Source organism: Sinocyclocheilus grahami, unplaced genomic scaffold (assembly GCF_001515645.1).
Source record: "Sinocyclocheilus grahami isolate Dianchi unplaced genomic scaffold, SAMN03320097.WGS_v1.1 scaffold901.1, whole genome shotgun sequence".
Lineage (NCBI taxonomy): Eukaryota > Metazoa > Chordata > Actinopteri > Cypriniformes > Cyprinidae > Sinocyclocheilus > Sinocyclocheilus grahami.
In genome coordinates this window covers 307639-325050 of record NW_015506080.1, presented here as the reverse complement: position 1 = coordinate 325050, position 17412 = coordinate 307639, and the positions used below count along the sequence as shown (strand labels likewise).

Genomic DNA, 17412 nt, shown 5'->3' with positions numbered 1-17412 from the left:
TATGGTAATGCTTTTTTCCTCAGTTGGTCAGAACAAACGTGCCAGACTTGTTACTTGTTCAGATGGCAATATACAGTGAAAATTCTTATTTGGGTCATATTCCAAGACGTAGGCTAGAATCTGTGATTGCGAAGTACAGTAAATGCCACACATACTCTTCAGAACATTAGATTCATCCGTGCCTCCGCACAACCCAGGCAAGCTAGATAATTCCTCACACAGCTGCAATTCTAGGTTTTCAAACAGAGATGGCGACTAAGAGGCAAAACTTACTGACTGCATCTTTAAAGCGATAATCCACCCACATAAATAAACATTGTCATCATTTGCTTACCCTCATGTCATTCCAAACCTGTATGCATTTGATTTCTTCTGTTGAACACAAAAGCAAAAATACTTTAATGTTGATAACCAAACAGTTTCAGTTCACATTGACGTCCATTTTGTTTTTTGTCCATACAATGAAAGTTAGTGGGAACCAAATCTGCTTAGTCACCAACATGCTTCAAAATAATTATCATCTTTTCTTTGTTCCAAAGAAAAAAATGAAAGTCATACAAATTTGGATCAACATGAGGATGAGCAAATGATGACGGAATTTTCTTTCTTTGTTTTTGGTGGACTGTCTCTTTAAGGCAACGTATTTGTGTCAACCTGGTAGTGGTTTGATAGCAGCGGACGAATGACTTAAATCGAGTGAATGATAGGTTGCAAAATGCTCGATTCTGCCAAATGGTGTCACAGCGTTAAAATTAACCACTCCAATATGTCATGGAACCATACAGTGGACCTCTGTGCCAAGTAGTTCTACCAGATGGCAGCACTTGGCCACGTTTCCTTGGCATAACACATAATCAGGCTGGACACAGACACAATGTACAACTACAATCCACACATATAAGCAGATATCTTGGATCTGTGTGGTCGTATATGCATAATGTGACACTGATCCGTTCTGATTAACCATCTTGTGTGCTAAACAAACAGTTTTAATGACCGAACGTGACTGTCCCATCATGCTCATTCTTTCAGAGTACCCCAAGGCATTAATTATGAAGTGGCATGTGATTTGTTGTGAGACATTACTACATATCTGTCACATTAGGAATGCGTGTTCTGAATCCATCGCACCAGTAATGGGAGCATGGCTGCACAATGCAAGTTACCAACCGCTGACAATCAGCAGAATTAAACAGCCTCCGGTCAGTGAGCAGTCAACCGTTTTTACTAGCATGCACGTTTTTGTATGCTTTTTCGCATGCAGACCTTTTAGTATACAGACACACATTCTCACACAGACAGGAAGTGATGTTAGTCCCTGTCACCTGGGAGACGGAGACGGTTGCTAAGATACGCTGACACTGGGATCTGATTCTAAGCTTTCTCTCCATCCTTTCCTCACACACACGCCACATACACTCAAAGATAGAGGCTTTTCTGTCTCGCAGTGATGGCTGCTCATCCCTTTTGCTGCCATCCAGGTCACGTCAACAGCTGAATAACTGGGCTACGCACCCTTGCTTTTATTTCTTCTTTGTTTTTTTTTTTACTTTCGCATTCTCTAGTCTGCGCTTGTTCCTATTTAAAGCCAGCTCAGTTTAAATAGCACTCTTTGGGATATGCAGACTGTTTGCACTTATCTCAGTTTGATGTGTGTTGAAGCACTTTTTCTGGCTCGTTATTGTCTAAATAAAGTAGATAAAGTAGCATCGCAGTGAGTAAATCGCTGCAACGCAGACAGTGATGACTGGTGCCTCTGCTTCAGTATATTAAGCCTAACGTGAGGAGTTGGGCCATTCTGCTCACTCATCTGGAAGAGCAAGTATTGTAGTTCCAGTGGCCGTATGGCTGCATTTAATTTTGCAGCGTCTGCTCTATCGACGTCGAGCTGTAGCCAAGGGAATAAGTGGGTCACGGAGCCACGGAGAGTTTGTTTTAGGGGGCGATCACTTTGACTGACTTCTGTTTTAAATATAAAACCCAATGGCAGGAGAACGGAAGTCGAGTGTTTTACTCCCAGAGATGTTCACTTTGCACTGACAGAAAGAAGTGGCATGGTTGTTGGACCTCCGGGGGAGAGATGCATCTGTGGCCTTAATGGATGTGCATTGATGGAGGCTCAGCGTGTAGGTGTATTTTGTCATTTCATGTGATTTTCGAAGGCCTTATCCATTCCACATCCAAAGCACAAGGGCCGGGGTGAAGATTGAGGGTTTTATTTGAGTTTCGTGCCTACGAAGGAGCATTTGAAGGGTTTGTATTCTGACAGTGAAGATGTTTATTGGGTCTAATTGCACCACTGTGGGGAAGCTGATCTGTTTTTGTATGACACGGAGCGCTGGAGCACCATGTTGCCCTCTCTCTGAATGGGTCAGACCATGTGAGGAGGGAAAAGAAGGACAAAGAAAGATGTAATGCATTTCTTTCACAGCAAGACTAAGCCTTGTGCAAATCCTGACTTGACGCGGTACAGCGGCTGACATGCAGCTAAAAACAGGAGGTGCAAGTGAGAGGTCTGATAGGAAATATATTAACCAATAGCACAGCCCATTGAGAGACCGTGTGTAGAAAGGCAACACAAGAGCTTATCAAAATGGGTTCACTACAGTGGTGCTTTCATGCTGCTCATATTGAGCAATGGACTTCACCATGTTTTCATTGGTTTGGTCCACCTACTTTTTAATCTCACTATTCCACTCAAGGTTGTCGTGTACCTTTTGTTTTGAAGGGGCAACTGAAGCAGTTCTGGCTGACTTGTGCCCCAGGCATGACAAAACATGAACAAATGACATTAACTAAAAGCTTTTTATATACTAATAGCTATACATTAGGTCAGAATGTGAACTTAGTTCTCCTTGCTTGCCATGCATTTTCACTGTAAACGGGCAGCTTTGATATATTTTTTTAAACTCATTGTGTGTTCCACAGGGAAAATAAATAAATAGTATTTCTACCGCAAAAGGTGTGTCTCAATTGCACCTATCACACTGAAAATGTGTTTTAAACACTTTTGACAATATGCTGACAATATTCATCCTAATTATGAGTGACTTGATGTATATATTTTTAATAAATTACGTATATATATACAGTGGGTACGGAAAGTATTCAGACCCCCTTAAATTTTTCACTCTTTGTCATATTGCAGCCATTTGCTAAAATAATTTAAGTTAATTTTTTTCCTTATTAATGTACACACAGCACCCCATATTGACAGAAAAACACAGAATTGTTGACATTTTTGCAGATTTATTAAAAAAGAAAAACTGAAATATCACATGGTCCTAAGTATTCAGACCCTTTGCTGTGACACTCATATATTTAACTCAGGTGCTGTCCATAAATCTGAAGTTTTATAAATAATTAAATATAATTATAAAAATATAAATATATGCAACATGGCATGTAAAAGTATGTAAGCCCATGAGAATTTGTTGTTTTTCTGCATTGGTCATAAAATATAATTGATCTTCATTAAAATCATGAGTATAGAGAAACACAAAGTTCTGGAATTCTGGGATAGGACCGTAGTAACATAAGCTGTTTACCACAACTGGAAATATTGCACAACTGTGCATTATTGTTTTCTTATGATCTTGGACATACGAGTACATACACTGTATGTGTTTAGAACTGGCTTTTGATATTGCTGCACCAAGAGAAAACTAATTTTAAATCGAGAGTTTGAAAAGGGTAAAAACAAAACGTTTAATTGAGATCACAACAAAACAAGACAAAAATGAATAGTGTAAGGAAGTGCAGTCCAGCTTTAGATTTAAATCACTCCTGCAATGCTAAGGTTTCATTCAGAAAATATTTGCTGTCACAGGAAACATATGCATCTGTACATACAAACATCTCAGCAATCAGCACCAAGAAAAATGTGCTAACATTGCACAAACATTATGCAATTAAAAGTGAAAGTGTGCTTTGTGCTAATACAGTAGTTAAACTTGAATGCAATTGCAAGCAACCGCAAGATGGCCCATGGAGTGTCACACATGGGTACATCACACATCATGTTGCATATTATTGTTTTGTATTGCTACCTTTCAAAAAGGCATGCAAAGAACAGTAGCCCCACCCTTCTGTCATTCGGTGAGGACAACACAGGGTTTGACACGAACATGGCACACAGCATGAATTACTTACTGCGTTAGATATATTCTGACATGCCCTTGAGAATAGCACATTTTGATGTGACTAAATCTGCTGACATGGTTTAATGCAGCAGAGAGGAAGCAGCGCTTTCCACATGTCTGGTGGACCTGTGTACAAAAAAAAAGTGTTACTAAAACAGAGGCACAGATTTTACATTAGACACCAGAACACAAGAGTGGCTTCTGGAGATCTACAGTAGTAGGAAACACTTTGCTTTGCACTTTAGAAGTTCACAATAAAGAAATCTAGTTTTAAATCTAGTTTAAAAAAAAGTCTTTCATGTTTGCATGGTTTTGAAAAAAATCATTTATATATTTTTTTCATTTTAAATGAATCATTTATATTTTCAAGGAAAAGTCCAGTGTAATGAATTTATTGCGTTTTCCTTTCATGCTGAGTACAAAGAAAGTTTTTCTTTCTTTTTTTTTCCTTTCCAAAAATAATAAATCATGATGTTTTTGGGGATTCACACCATAAAATTTTATAACTTTGCCTTGTCATAAAAAGGTCAAATTATCTGATATTTTAAGAGACTTCTTGACCTTGACACCATCATGAGGGTCTGCAGGGATCCACTCTATACCATTCCTTGTTTTGAAACATAATATATATATATATAATATATATATATATATAATAAATATAAGCAGTGAAGCAGATAACCAGTGATGATAAGCAGATAAAGATAAGCAGTGTTGTTTATATAAAGAAAAAATAGTATCAGGACAGTATCATCCTGACATTTTTCACTTAAAATGTAAATTAAGTTAAATACAGCAATTAAAAACACAGGAGATGTGTGTGCAGATCACTCTATGTGTGAATTGCAGTTTGAATGTAGTTTTGAACTAATTTTAACAGAGCATCACGTCATTGACTCGCATGACAAAAACAGTCGGCATGCACAGCAAAACTGAGCAGAAACACATCCCGAGAGCACCGTGTCGTCCCACACAAGTGGTTTGGGAATATTTCACTCTGCGGGTGAGGACACGGAAGCGAGCATTAATTCCGAAGCGTTGCGTAGTGTTCACTAAAGCTAGTAAAGCATTGCAGCGCTCAAAGAGCCTCGCGCTTTTCCGCAGCCCCCCGTGAAGGGCGGTAATCACACACACAGGGCCTATAGTGTTCAGCGCGCCCGCTCTATCTTCATCATGTGAACTGCATTAATCCTCCAGCCGGCCCGCATCACTGTTCATGTAATGGCCTGTGGTGTCCAGTCCACATAATCAGTCACATCTCAGCTGCCCCGCGAGGGAGACCGAAAGAGGGAGAAGAATGACCAAGAAAGCACATTCCACATGGTCAAAATACACACACTGTGCATTGTACACGATTGCCACGCCGGATAAGTGTGAGTGAGTGTGTGTGTGTGTGTGTGGTGGTGGTAGGGGGGGGGGGGGCTTGGAGAGAGAGCAGTCAACAGGGAGACATACAGAGATCCAGAAAGATTTCAACATAGGAGGGTATCTGTGGGAGAGAGGAGGATATTGGAAAGAGGAGAGAGGGAGGGAGAGAGAGAGAAAACCGGAGGGAGGGAGGGAGGGATATCCACTGCACTGTTGTGTGACTGGAAATTTAATAGAGAGAGAGAGGGAGGGAGAGGAAGAAGGAGCAGGATGCTGAAGCTGGACGAGAGAGAGAGAGAGAGAGAGAGAGAGAGACTACTGATGTAGAATTCCAGGGTTGAGCTACGGGCTGTGAACAATGCCTCCTCTACTACTGCATAGAGCGCAGTTCGGGGGCAAAAGGCAGGAAGGGAAGGGGGCGGGGGTATTCAAAGAGAGCCAGGGAGCTAATGGTATAGATGTGATGTCAGTGGAGCCAGTGCGCCGCAGAGAGAGTCGGAGGAGGGGAGGATGAAAGTGAGGTGAAGGGAGTTCGTTCGGGGGCACGCTGATTCCGAAGGTGCCGGGATTGGCCACTGGACCGTACGAGCCCCTCCGAGGAAGCCGTATAGCCGAATGTGAATATCATTTTAGGCTGAAAGACACAGCAGCTGTGTTCCATATCCGTCCTGAGAAACAAAAAAAGAGAGAGGGGTAAAGGGAGGTAAAGTCAGCCGCAATCTCATCTCTCAGACGTTTATTGCGAGCAACGAACGTAGCCTACTATCCGCAGAGTCGGATGTGAAGAGTTAAAAGTGGATAGAGAGTGAGGCAGTGACTGATTCCTCGTGTCTGAATTTAGAATGTTATCAATTCAGTGCTAATCAGCCATCTGATATCCCTCATCCCTCTCTCTCTCTCTCTCTCTCTCCGTCGCTCCTCCACTGACCTCTCCCTCCTCCTCTCACACCTCATTTACCCCCCAATTCCTCCAAGCACCAACTCAAATTGTCACGCCCCCATGTATCGATATCCTTCACAATTATTTATCGCGATCTTCTGCGCAACCTCGCTGTAAATCGGTAAGAAAAGGTGCGCGTTGGAGGCGTTTAAAGACAGATGCTGGGCGCTCGCGGATTCGGCTACTGTATGCGACTCGGCGTTGCTATGCCAACGTAACATCCAAAGCGGAGCGCGCGCGTGCTGTGGCCTCGCACATGAGTTCTGTACCTCACACACGCATACATAGGCACACACATATCACTCCTACACAAATACACAAAGTGTGAAGCTGAGCAGGGATTTCTTGTGCATTACCAGGCCTGCCTCGTGTCGATAAAAGGACAGATGTCTGTCTCTACCATAGAGTGCATCGATTGATTGACATGTCCTGCGCGTAATTCTGATGTGACGCGCATGAAATACGGTCTGACATTCACTTGCGCCATTGCTCATGAAATAAGTAATTGTCCCTGTAGATAAGAGATTCACATAGTTATCTCTCTTATGACTTTGGCTTATTCACATGCGAGAGTGATTCGGCAGCAAGGATGAGAACAACAACACTTTTAAAATTGTTTGTACAACAAATAGTTCAATTAACAGGAAGTTAATATTGAGTAACTTACATTTCAAACTAAATTTGGCGAGACAGACGAAAATAGTTTTAAAAGAGGCCAATGCATCAATCTCAAGCAACACACATACTGGAGGGTTGTGAGTAGAGTAGAGCAAGAGTAACAGGGTTGCCAGGTCTGCATAACAAAACTAGCCCAATCATGGTCAAAACTAGTCCAACTGGGTTGCAGGGGAAACTGACTACTGAAATCTCTTCAAAATCACTTTCTGGTGGGGTTGGGGTAAAAACATCTTTCTAGGGAGTACCATCTCGGTATATAATAATAATAATAATAATAACAAAAAATGCAGCAACAGTATAAAAGTAGCCTAGCCCAAGACTTGGCAACACTGAACAGTAATCTTTTTCATCCCACTCAAGGCCTTCTGTAATCCCTCCAGATTTTTTTTAGTTCCAGTCCGTTTTTAGTTTACCATTCCCTCTGCTCACTAGTGATAGGCTATAAACCCGCTCCAATTTCAAATCATGGTGTGAGAAAATGCTATCACCCTGAAAATACTCCTCTCTCTGGGCACAATCAAAACACTGATTTGTTTCCCAAACCAGTTAAGTGCAAACACCGCCTCACAGACGATTCTAAAGATTTCATTGGTCAACTCTGCTTGTTTAGCCAATCAGAAGGCTTTTTGATGAGCTTTCGGGGCCTTGTCTCTCAGTCATTTTTACACTTTCACAGCGGGAACGCCATATATTGGAATCCGGAAGCTGAGAGCATGGCACGTGCGTATTTTTTGTAATTTGTATGCACAAAATATTCGCGATTTCTCAACTGTCAATAGCTTTCACAGTAAAACGTTCAAAATGGAATATACAGGAAGACAAGAGGTAAAGCTTTACATCGCTAAAGAGAACCTAGACCTAAACACCTGACAGGCGCATAGCTTGTTTTGTTTCTGATTGACAGGTTAATATAATTGCTGTATTAACAGAGGGTGTGTTTTGGGTTTGTCTGAAGATCTAGAACCACCAACCTTTGCTTTTACAGCACATTTAAGGATCGTATGCAGTTTATAAAGTCTTCGGTTCACGGTTCCGCATTTAGGTTTGACTGACTAACGAGAGTACACTTGAGTGGTCGGTTTTTGCTATTTAAGCGTTATTTTACCGTCTCACCCAGCAAACACGTTAATGTGGGGCCCAAATGGGTTTCACATGGGCTACAGGGGTACAGGGTGGGCATGGGCATAAAATGGGCATCTTATCTGGGGCCCACGTGGGTGACCCAGCTAGGACCCACATGGGTGAACCCAGATGGGTTCCCCATGTGGTTCCTAGTTGGGTAATTAATGGGAAATTTGTGCATGGGCTCAAAATGGGCTACACATGGGGCCCTATTTGTTTTATCAAATATACAAGTGCAAACATAATTAATCCCATATAGGGTGATTACATGGATATATATAGTGCACATATGTGTCTTTAAAATTATTTTTGTTGTTGTTTTGACTCTTGGATTACTTAATCAACATCTAAAAATTCCAACACTCCTGCATTTGTACACAATTTTCCACTGACATTTAACAAAAAAAATGCAGCCACTTTAACTGTGCTGACAACTTTCTCGCGAGATCCCATCCCCCCACCACATCTCCCTCTCTCTTGTTCGAGATGCTTCGGCACTTCACAGAACGATCGGCGTATGACATCAAACTACCGCGAGACGCAGCCCCTCCTCGATCTGCATGGGACAGATCCCGCGTGATTTCATTCAGCATTTCCCATCCCCCATTCCCCACCCGGCGCAATTATTCACTGACGTTTGCCATCAGTGTATCCAAGGTAAGAATTACAATTTTAAAACTTAAAATGTTGAGCATGTAAATACATTGTTTACAAACCATAATGTTAACCGAAACATAGTTTGGCTTTTTGTCATCGGATGTTGATGCAATGGAGCAGCAATTGGCAGACCCTACCTTCCAGAAACAAGTGGTGTGTTCTAACATGACCATTTAGCTGACCATTAAAATTTTACAGTTGTACTCTAAAATAAAATGGTTATTTTTCTTAAATACTTCATTTCTGTCATTAAACTTTCAATTATGATTAGGCTTAAAGTAATGTAAGTTGTTTTTTATCTCAAATATTTTGGTGGGTCGTGAAATAGATTCTACTTGTCTAGGTGGGTCGTGGAATGGAAAAGTTTGGGAACCCCTGACGTAGTGGAGAGCAAGATAGGTAAGTCTTAAGATATTCTTGATTTTTAAATGGAAATACAATCTTTAAAAAGACAAGACTTATCTGTTTTAACTGTGAAAAAGTGGCACAGTGGTTGATTAATTGTTCTCTTTTCAAAGGGCCGTTGGGAGAGCAAGGACAGGGGAGTGAGGAGCTGCACTTTCGGTATTTTATTTATTTATTTTGTGTGAAATAATGTATTTTAGAGTGTTCAGATATGCATATACAAACAATACAAGTTATGCCAAATAATGTTTGTCAGGAGCTTCTCCTTTTTTTTTTTTTTTTTAAAGATACTTATGTTTTATAAAGTTGTAAATGTACAAGTTGTAATGGTCATATTCAAATTATTCCAATGAAACCTTGCTTAATAAAGCATGCAGAATACAAGTTCTGAAGTTGTTACAAGAAATAAAGATTTTCCGGAGCTTAAAATGTACTTTTTTTTAGATAGTTTTTTTTATAAAGTTGTAAATGTACAAGTTAAAATAGTCATGTTTAAATTTTTCCAAATAAACTTTGCTTAGAAGCTTGAAGTACTGGTTTCTGTTTATTGAATACCTTTACAATTTTAGTGGATTTATGTAATGTTTGGGTTTAGTGGTTTAACGTAAAATAAGGTAACCCAAACAGACAAATATATTAGCCCATATGTATACCTGTTGTGGCCCATAAGAGACCTACATAAGACCTAGTTGGGTCCCATCTCTAACCCATGTAGGCAGGCTCATGTAGGCACCAAATGGGAGCTACCTGGTTAACCCATACGGGCCCTATATGGAGCCCATCATCAGCCCATCTGTGCTAACCCATGTGGGGCCACCATGGAAACTGAGGACAAAATTAGCTGGGTCCCAGTTGGGTAGCCCAGGTGGGCCCCAGATATCAGCCCAGTTGCAACCCCTATGGGCCCCACATAGGTGTGTTGGCTGGGTCAGTTGTGCCATTTGATTCAGGCTAATAATAATTAATTCATCTCATGGGCTTTTAACCACACTACATGTTGTACTCATTAATATGTACTCTGGTAAAGTTGGCTGTTATGTCTTCCTGAGTGTATTTTTTCCATCTGACCCACCACGCACAGGCAGACAGTGCTGTGCTTCCAGCTCTGCGAAAGGGTGAATCAATTTAAGAGAGAGAGAGAGAGATAGAGATAGAGAGAGGGTTGAACAGACAGAGAGAGAGAGAGAGAGCGCTAGGGAGACGGAGAAAGACAGGCGAGAGGAGACTTCGACTCCGCACCAGAGCTTCTGAAGGATATATTTAGATTTAAAAAGCAAACAAAGGAAGAATAGACGAGGTAAGGCTGGATAAATATAGTATTACTAGCTACTTGTAAAACACATTTTGTACGTATGTTCGGTAGTCTTGGAAATGTATGCATGAATAGCGTTCGTAAACAGCTGCGTTTAATAAGGCTAATTTTGTATTTTCTCTTATTTGCCATTTGTGTTAACGAGTGTAATAACGCAAACCTTGTTTTATGATGTATATGAGTACAAGGGAATTAATGCGACAGTGTGTGTCTCTGTGTATGTGTCCAGTTGAACGCGGGTGCGCGCTTGCGTGTGTGTCCGGGCGTCGATGTAAACGGATGAGTTTGTGCTGTCGAGACACCTTTCGCCAATATGGAGTGACCTAGAGTCATAAATTATGGATGGATTACTTTAGGATATAAGACTGCTGATGACAAGACGCGGAATGAGGGGTTATTCGTTTTAAACACACTGGCGAATAGTCAGTGCTGGTTATGTGTGCAATAATCTTAGACTTTTCTACGTAACACGTAAATATCGGCCTCTTAATGCGTATTTGTCAGAATGTAGAACCGAGGATGCTCACCAATGCGCAATTTCTTTAGTTTACTTGTCACGCTGTTTCTTGGTTTACCAGTAGCCTAACCAGTGTGGCAACCACTAAATCTGTTACCTTTAAACTTTGGATTACAGTTGTATTTTTCAAAGTGATTGAGCAGTTTCACTTTGGAAGACGCTTTGTCCAAATGTATGGGTATAAATACGAAGGCGCTGTGTGGCCTGGCTGTGATAAATCACTAAAGCGCGCGCGGCTTGTCTGCGCGAGCTCCACCGCTCGCGAACAAGAAACAAACGGATTAAGCGCAAGTGAATGAAGATCCACTGCTGTTATCTGTGACACATGAAACGAAGGGTTTAAATGCTGATGTGTTGTCGCGGTGGTTCAGCTGGGAGAAAATTAGCCCATAGGCATGTGCTAAGCGCTCTGATAGTGTGTGTGTGTGTGTGTGAGACATGAGTGGTGATGACTTGGGCATCTGTTGCTGAAGGAACAGGGTGCGATTCTTCACACTGATTTCTCATGCTGTATCTTATTTATAGAGGAATAAAGCTCTACCTTATATCTGTGTGTTTTGTTGGGTAGTAATAGTAAATGCTGCTGATGATATATTATTGCTGTGTCATTTCAGAAGTCAAATGATTGTTGGTTAAGTTGGAAGTTTATGGTGTAAAAAGTGGGTGATCAGATGATCCAGTTTGAGTCAAGCTGTCATATTGGAAGAGAATGATTTTTACAGAGACCTCAGGCTCAGTGTGTGTATATATAAGAGAGCAAAAAAGTGCTTTCATTATCATATACGTTCCCTTGGCAACATAAGCCATGACACATCACATAAATACATTTATTTGAACACAAGCTTTGAGGGAGACATTTCACATTGCAAGCCAGGTATCGCTGGGCCAAAATGGCTGCATAACACAATCATGACATGTTTGTAAACCAGTTTTCTTTCACCTTGTTGAGTACTAGAACATTTACATTTTTCAGTTCATGGAGCTCCTCAGAGCTGAAACAGTTTGTGTTAGGCAGAAACGACAACTTCAGTCATTTACTTTCATTGCATGATAAAAAATATGAAGTGAAAGTGAACCGTGACTGAGGCTGTCATTCTGACTAACATCTCGTTTTGTGGTTCGTGGAAGAAAGGAAGTCATACAGGTTAGAAGCAACATGAGGGTGAGTAATGATGACGGCGTTTTCATTTTTGTGTGAACTATCCCTTTAAACCCAGGGCCATATTCATAAAAACCATCCACCATGTTGGAATTAACGCACGTTAATAACTCTCTAATGCCTCTTGAATGGTTTGAAGTGAGCCATTTACCTGCTGTGGATTTTCCAATGGGTTCTCTTAACATGCAGGTGTTAAATTTAAAGGTGACATGAAGTTTTATGAATAATCGTTTAAAGGCCTTTGTTCACGCCCCATTCCTCTCTGTGACTGCAATATATTGCATGTGAAGTTATAACTGATAAATGATAGCCTAATGTTTTATTTTTTTGCATAAGCTTCAAGCTTCTCTTGCTAAAAGGCCCTTTAAAATCATACCTTTTATGTTTGCTGCGCTAGTCGTCCTTTCATGCCTCCTCTTACTTTTGCGTTTCATGTGCCTTTTTTTAAATGTATGAAGGGGCTTCAGTGTGTCAAAAGGTGACAGACATCAGCCGTCAGAGAGGAAGGCTTTACACAGACATGCTTTAAGGGAGCAGTTTACAGAGAGCATTGCACCCTCAACCCTTCTGTTCCAATCAGACCCTTCAGGGCTGCAACTCAGCAAGTTGCTTCTCAGCGCCTGCAGCAAATCTAGATCTAAATAATTAGGTAATGATTAAAAGGTGGTTTACAGGCGCACAGAAAACGAAGGCAATGAATGGCCGTTGACATCAATGGAAAAACAAGACGCAGCTGCAGAACAGAACCAGTCGCCTTTAGTGGGATTAGATTGTGTGCATGTGGAGAGCAAGGTGCTGTTGCATAGTGTTGCATGATAACTTTGCACATGTTATGGCCTTGATCATCTAGACTCTATAGAGGGATAAACTGCCAGCTTTTTTTGTGTGTATTTTTGAATATTAAGAAGTTTTGTTGTTGTTAAACATCATAAACATGTTTTAGACATTTAAAGGGGAGGTCTAGGTCTAATGCTATTTCATGCATACTGACTTATTTACACTGTTAAAGAGTTGGATTCTCATGGTAAACATGGCCAAAATGTAAAAAAGAAAAAGTGGACGTATGGAGTATTTCTGTGCCAATATACATTTCGGAAAGTTTTTTTTCCCGAGTATGGCCCTGTTTTTGGTTGTGAGGGAAAGATAAGCTTGTTCAGCTTCCCAAAGAACCCAGCGTTAAGGGAACAGTGGATGCAGATTGTTTCTCCAGGGCAGTAACAGAGTTGTGCAAGTGTGTTTGTTTGTTCCCGACATTTTGGTGACGAATGTTTTATAAACAAATTGAATAAAATTTAAGTCAGTAAAGTTTTTGTTCTTGTTTTATTTGTTGATGTCACAGCTTGCAGATGATCGCTATAAGCTTCGCATGCTCATTGATGTTTAGCTCCGCCCATGACACGCCTCCAGGAGCTCGACTGTTTTCAGAGAGAAGCGTAAAGCTGTATCTGTCTTTTATAAATCTCATAAAACAATGACTCTTCGGAGATATGAAGGATGTAATACAACTCTTTAGGTACTCAAGATTGACATGATTGGCAGAAACTGTGTGTGTTATGGCCCCTTTAAAGGAATATTCCAGGTTCTTCAGGTTAAACCTCAATGAACAGCATTTGACTTAATGTTGATTAACAATTAATTTCCACTTTGCTTTTTTCTTTACAAAAAATTAAAACCTGTGTTACAGAGACATTCACAATGGAAGTGAATTGGTTTCATCTGTAAAAAATAATTCAATAGTAGGCCTATAGCCATGAGATGTCAACAAAATCTGTTAACCGTTTTAATGTGGGGTGGGGGGGTACATTTTTACTTATGCAATTTTACAAATCTGTCACCATGGCAATGGAATCAAAAAATGACTGTAAATATGAATTAAACAGTTTTATAGCTCAAATAATGCACGTTTTGTTAGAGGAATTAATTAATGTAAGTGCTTTTATAAAATAAAAGCGTTGCATTTCTGCTTTTAAAAATTCTGCTCCTCAAACATTGGCCCCATTCACTTTCAGGATGCTTCACTGGTGCTTCACCATAACCTTGATTTTTGCTTTTCAAAAAAAAGAAAAACATCAAGGGACAAGTAAAAATAATTTGTGGTAATTAACATTATCCCACAAATGCTGTTGACTGAGCTTAACGTGTATTGATCCTGGAATATTCCTTTTATAAAGCATTCAACCTCATCCTATAGGATCTGGATGGACAGGGAGCAAACTTTATGTATTCAATTTATTTATTTATTTTACTTCACCCTTGTTCACCTCTATTTCCATTAGGAAAAATCAATGATGGATGTGTACAGTAATGCATTAATTAAACTGGAACGCTCTTTAATTATTAGAGTCTTGTTTACTGATAGACAATGACAACGATAAGCAAAAACACACACTCGCACATGGGACATGGTTCAACACACCTGCACACCTGTCTCTTAGCAAGAAATTTAGATGACTCACAGAAATGATCACACACGCGTGCACACACACACTCCACTGGGCTAAATTGCCTCATAGGCTTCTTCTTGCACATGCCAGGTGACACATCATTCTAAGGCATTTTTTTCTGGAATATCCACTGTACAACAATAAAAGTCTGTTTTTCTAACTCAGAATGGGCGTGGGAGGTATTTGTAGCGTGTTGGATGATGTTAGCCATCCACTAGTCTTTGGTACTCTTGTGCCATGGGATCTGGAGCTAAATTCTAGCTGATGACATGCAGAGAAATTTAGCAGTACGATATTGTTGATTGTAAGACTCCATCTCAGTCCAGAGCGGGTTTATCAAAAGCAGGCATTGTCGGAGGGCTAAGTGCTTCCACAGACCTTTGTTTGAAGCCAAAAATCAGAGCCGGTGTCGAATTTTAGTTTTATCTCCCATAATCTTTAAGCCATTACATTGCCGTACGATTTCCCCTAGATATAACGGCACAGACGCCTCTTTACGGTGCACTGGCCGTACTTGTAGTCTGTATTCAAGGCCGTATAACACTATGCGAGAGCAGGACGTTTAGCTAATGCATCTTGCAACGTGTTACATCTACTGGCTGTCTGAATTATGACATTGAGCAAAGTTATAAAAGTGTAATGAATAAGTCTGAAGTGATGTCTAGGGATAACCGTTACACCATCATGGCAAGTGCGAGACACTTCTGTCTTATTTTAATGCACCACACATAAAATATAAATCCCCTTGTTTAAGCGAGGGAGAAGGATGACCCTTCTTGGCTGCCGCCTTTGCTTGAACCACTTTCGAACGATCTGCCGTCATGCAAAACTTCTTAGTGGCATTCAAGACACGCCGCTCTCGGCTGGATCGTGAGAAGGCCATCTGCAGGCTTCACTGAAGAGATGACTGGACTGCTGAATTGACCACTGCCTAACTTAGCAATCCAAGACGTCTCCGTTGATCTGGAGATGGCTTCGTATAAATCATTGCATGTCACCTTTGCGTGTGCAGACACAGGGTTGAAGTGACATGGTGTGCGTTCTGCATATTCTTGCCCGCTTTCAAAACCGATAAATGAGGTGGATTGAACCGTGCGAGCGCTGACCCATCCATAGTGCTGATTCTGGCATCCTTCGCTCTTCCCGCAGAGTGGGGGGCATGGAGGAAGAGGGCCACGGCATAATTAGCCATGATTGCTTTGATTGAGTTCCCCAGTCCAGGCCTGTGTGCTGGTCCTTCAGAGGAACAATGAAGACTGTCAGACCTTTAATTATTGAGTAATTGTCAGTAAGCAATGGCAGTGGTTAGCGATATGAAATGAATGCCGTAATCCAGCCGGCGAAGTAACATAATTGGAAACAGTGGAAATGTCTCCCCTGGCAGGAACCGTTCGTGGCATTCGAGTCTCCCGTGGCGAGGTCTGGAAACCCACTGGAGCGATGGAAGTGCACTCATGTGGAGGTAAACGGCTTTAGGGATGGAGGGACTCGGGCGAGAGGTCTGTCATGTGTAAGGGGAGGGGGGAACATCTTGATCGTGTGTTCGTGAAGACGGACAATAGGCACGGATGGTCAGTGCTGAGTTAAGTAAATTGCCCATGAGGGATTTTTAATGAGACTGTGTGGATTTGAGGTGAAATAGGCAGCCGTGTGTTAATAAAGCAGTCTATCTTTGTTTAGATTGTGTGCATTAGCAGATTTTCACGACTTGGTTCATGCAAGTGTGTTTAGTGCTACTGGTGTTATTGTTGTTGGCAGGTGAACAAAATGAGCATTTAGATTTGTTTTGTTCAGAGAGAAAGAATACATGGAGGGATTTTAAGGTCACACATGGTGTATTTTTGGGTTTTCGCTCCATAAAATAAGTTGAGTCATGACTGATGCTGGCCTCTGTGTGGCTATTTGAAGAAAGCTCGCCGGCCGAGATGCTTTCAGAACATATACTCTGCGCAATGTGTTTGTAGTGACTGCAGCCATACTGAGGTTTATCCATGCGTGACTAATGCTAACTGCAAGTGATGGCTCTGTTTAGCCCATCATGTTTGACTCAAAACACGAAGAACTGTACATCTGGAAGTGTTTTAGCCATGATCCTAACGCATATTGGCAAAAGCACTGGGTCAACTGCAAGTCAACCTAAGATTCAGCCATGTGTTCATAAGTCATTGATTTCAAGGCGACAAGAGGCAGCCGTAATATGATGTTATATAGATAATGGATTGTCACATTGATATTCCCTAATGGAGACTGTCAGGAACTGCTTACTTCATGGGTAAACAGACAGAGCCTGACTTGTAAGGGTGGTCAGACAATGGCTCGATCATGTGTGAGTAAAGCTGACTTGGGGTAATGGAAGTGGTCAGGCTATGGTTAGCTCATGTGTTTGGAGAGGCAGTTTGGTAATGAGAGCATTCAGGCTTCAGTGACCTCGCAACGCAAGCACTATGACGGTGCCGCCGCGTTGAGCCACACTATCTGGAAGGAGTTTGATTCGGGTCACCGAAGGAATAAGTGAGCCAGGGCAGGAGTAGGGCTCGGCGCAGCAGTGTAGGCTAAGGGGATTTTCCTGTTGTAAATGTGCGCATGTATGCGTGCCTGCTTTTCTGTGCGAGAATGAGCGTGTTGACTGTGTTTTACAAAGCAGGCCAGCTAGAAAACAGTATATCAC

The 17412-nt window shown here is 41.3% G+C and overlaps 1 protein-coding gene and 1 long non-coding RNA gene across 2 annotated transcripts in view; both read left to right on the top strand.

Moving 5' to 3' along the window:
• The first annotated feature begins 9003 nt into the window (after positions 1–9003).
• On the top strand, positions 9004–9545 carry LOC107564024 (uncharacterized). The gene is made up of 3 exons (XR_001606177.1): positions 9004–9060; positions 9251–9306; positions 9438–9545. It is a non-coding gene; the product is annotated as an uncharacterized lncRNA (long non-coding RNA).
• Positions 9546–10530: 985 nt separating this feature from the next.
• The window catches only part of LOC107563987 (leucine-rich repeat-containing protein 4B-like), a 38958-nt gene continuing 32076 nt past the window's right edge, over positions 10531–17412 (top strand). Inside the window, exon 1 of the mRNA XM_016248960.1 lies at positions 10531–10609. The gene's annotated coding sequence lies outside the window, so the exon portion shown is untranslated. The remainder of the gene's footprint in view (positions 10610–17412) is intronic.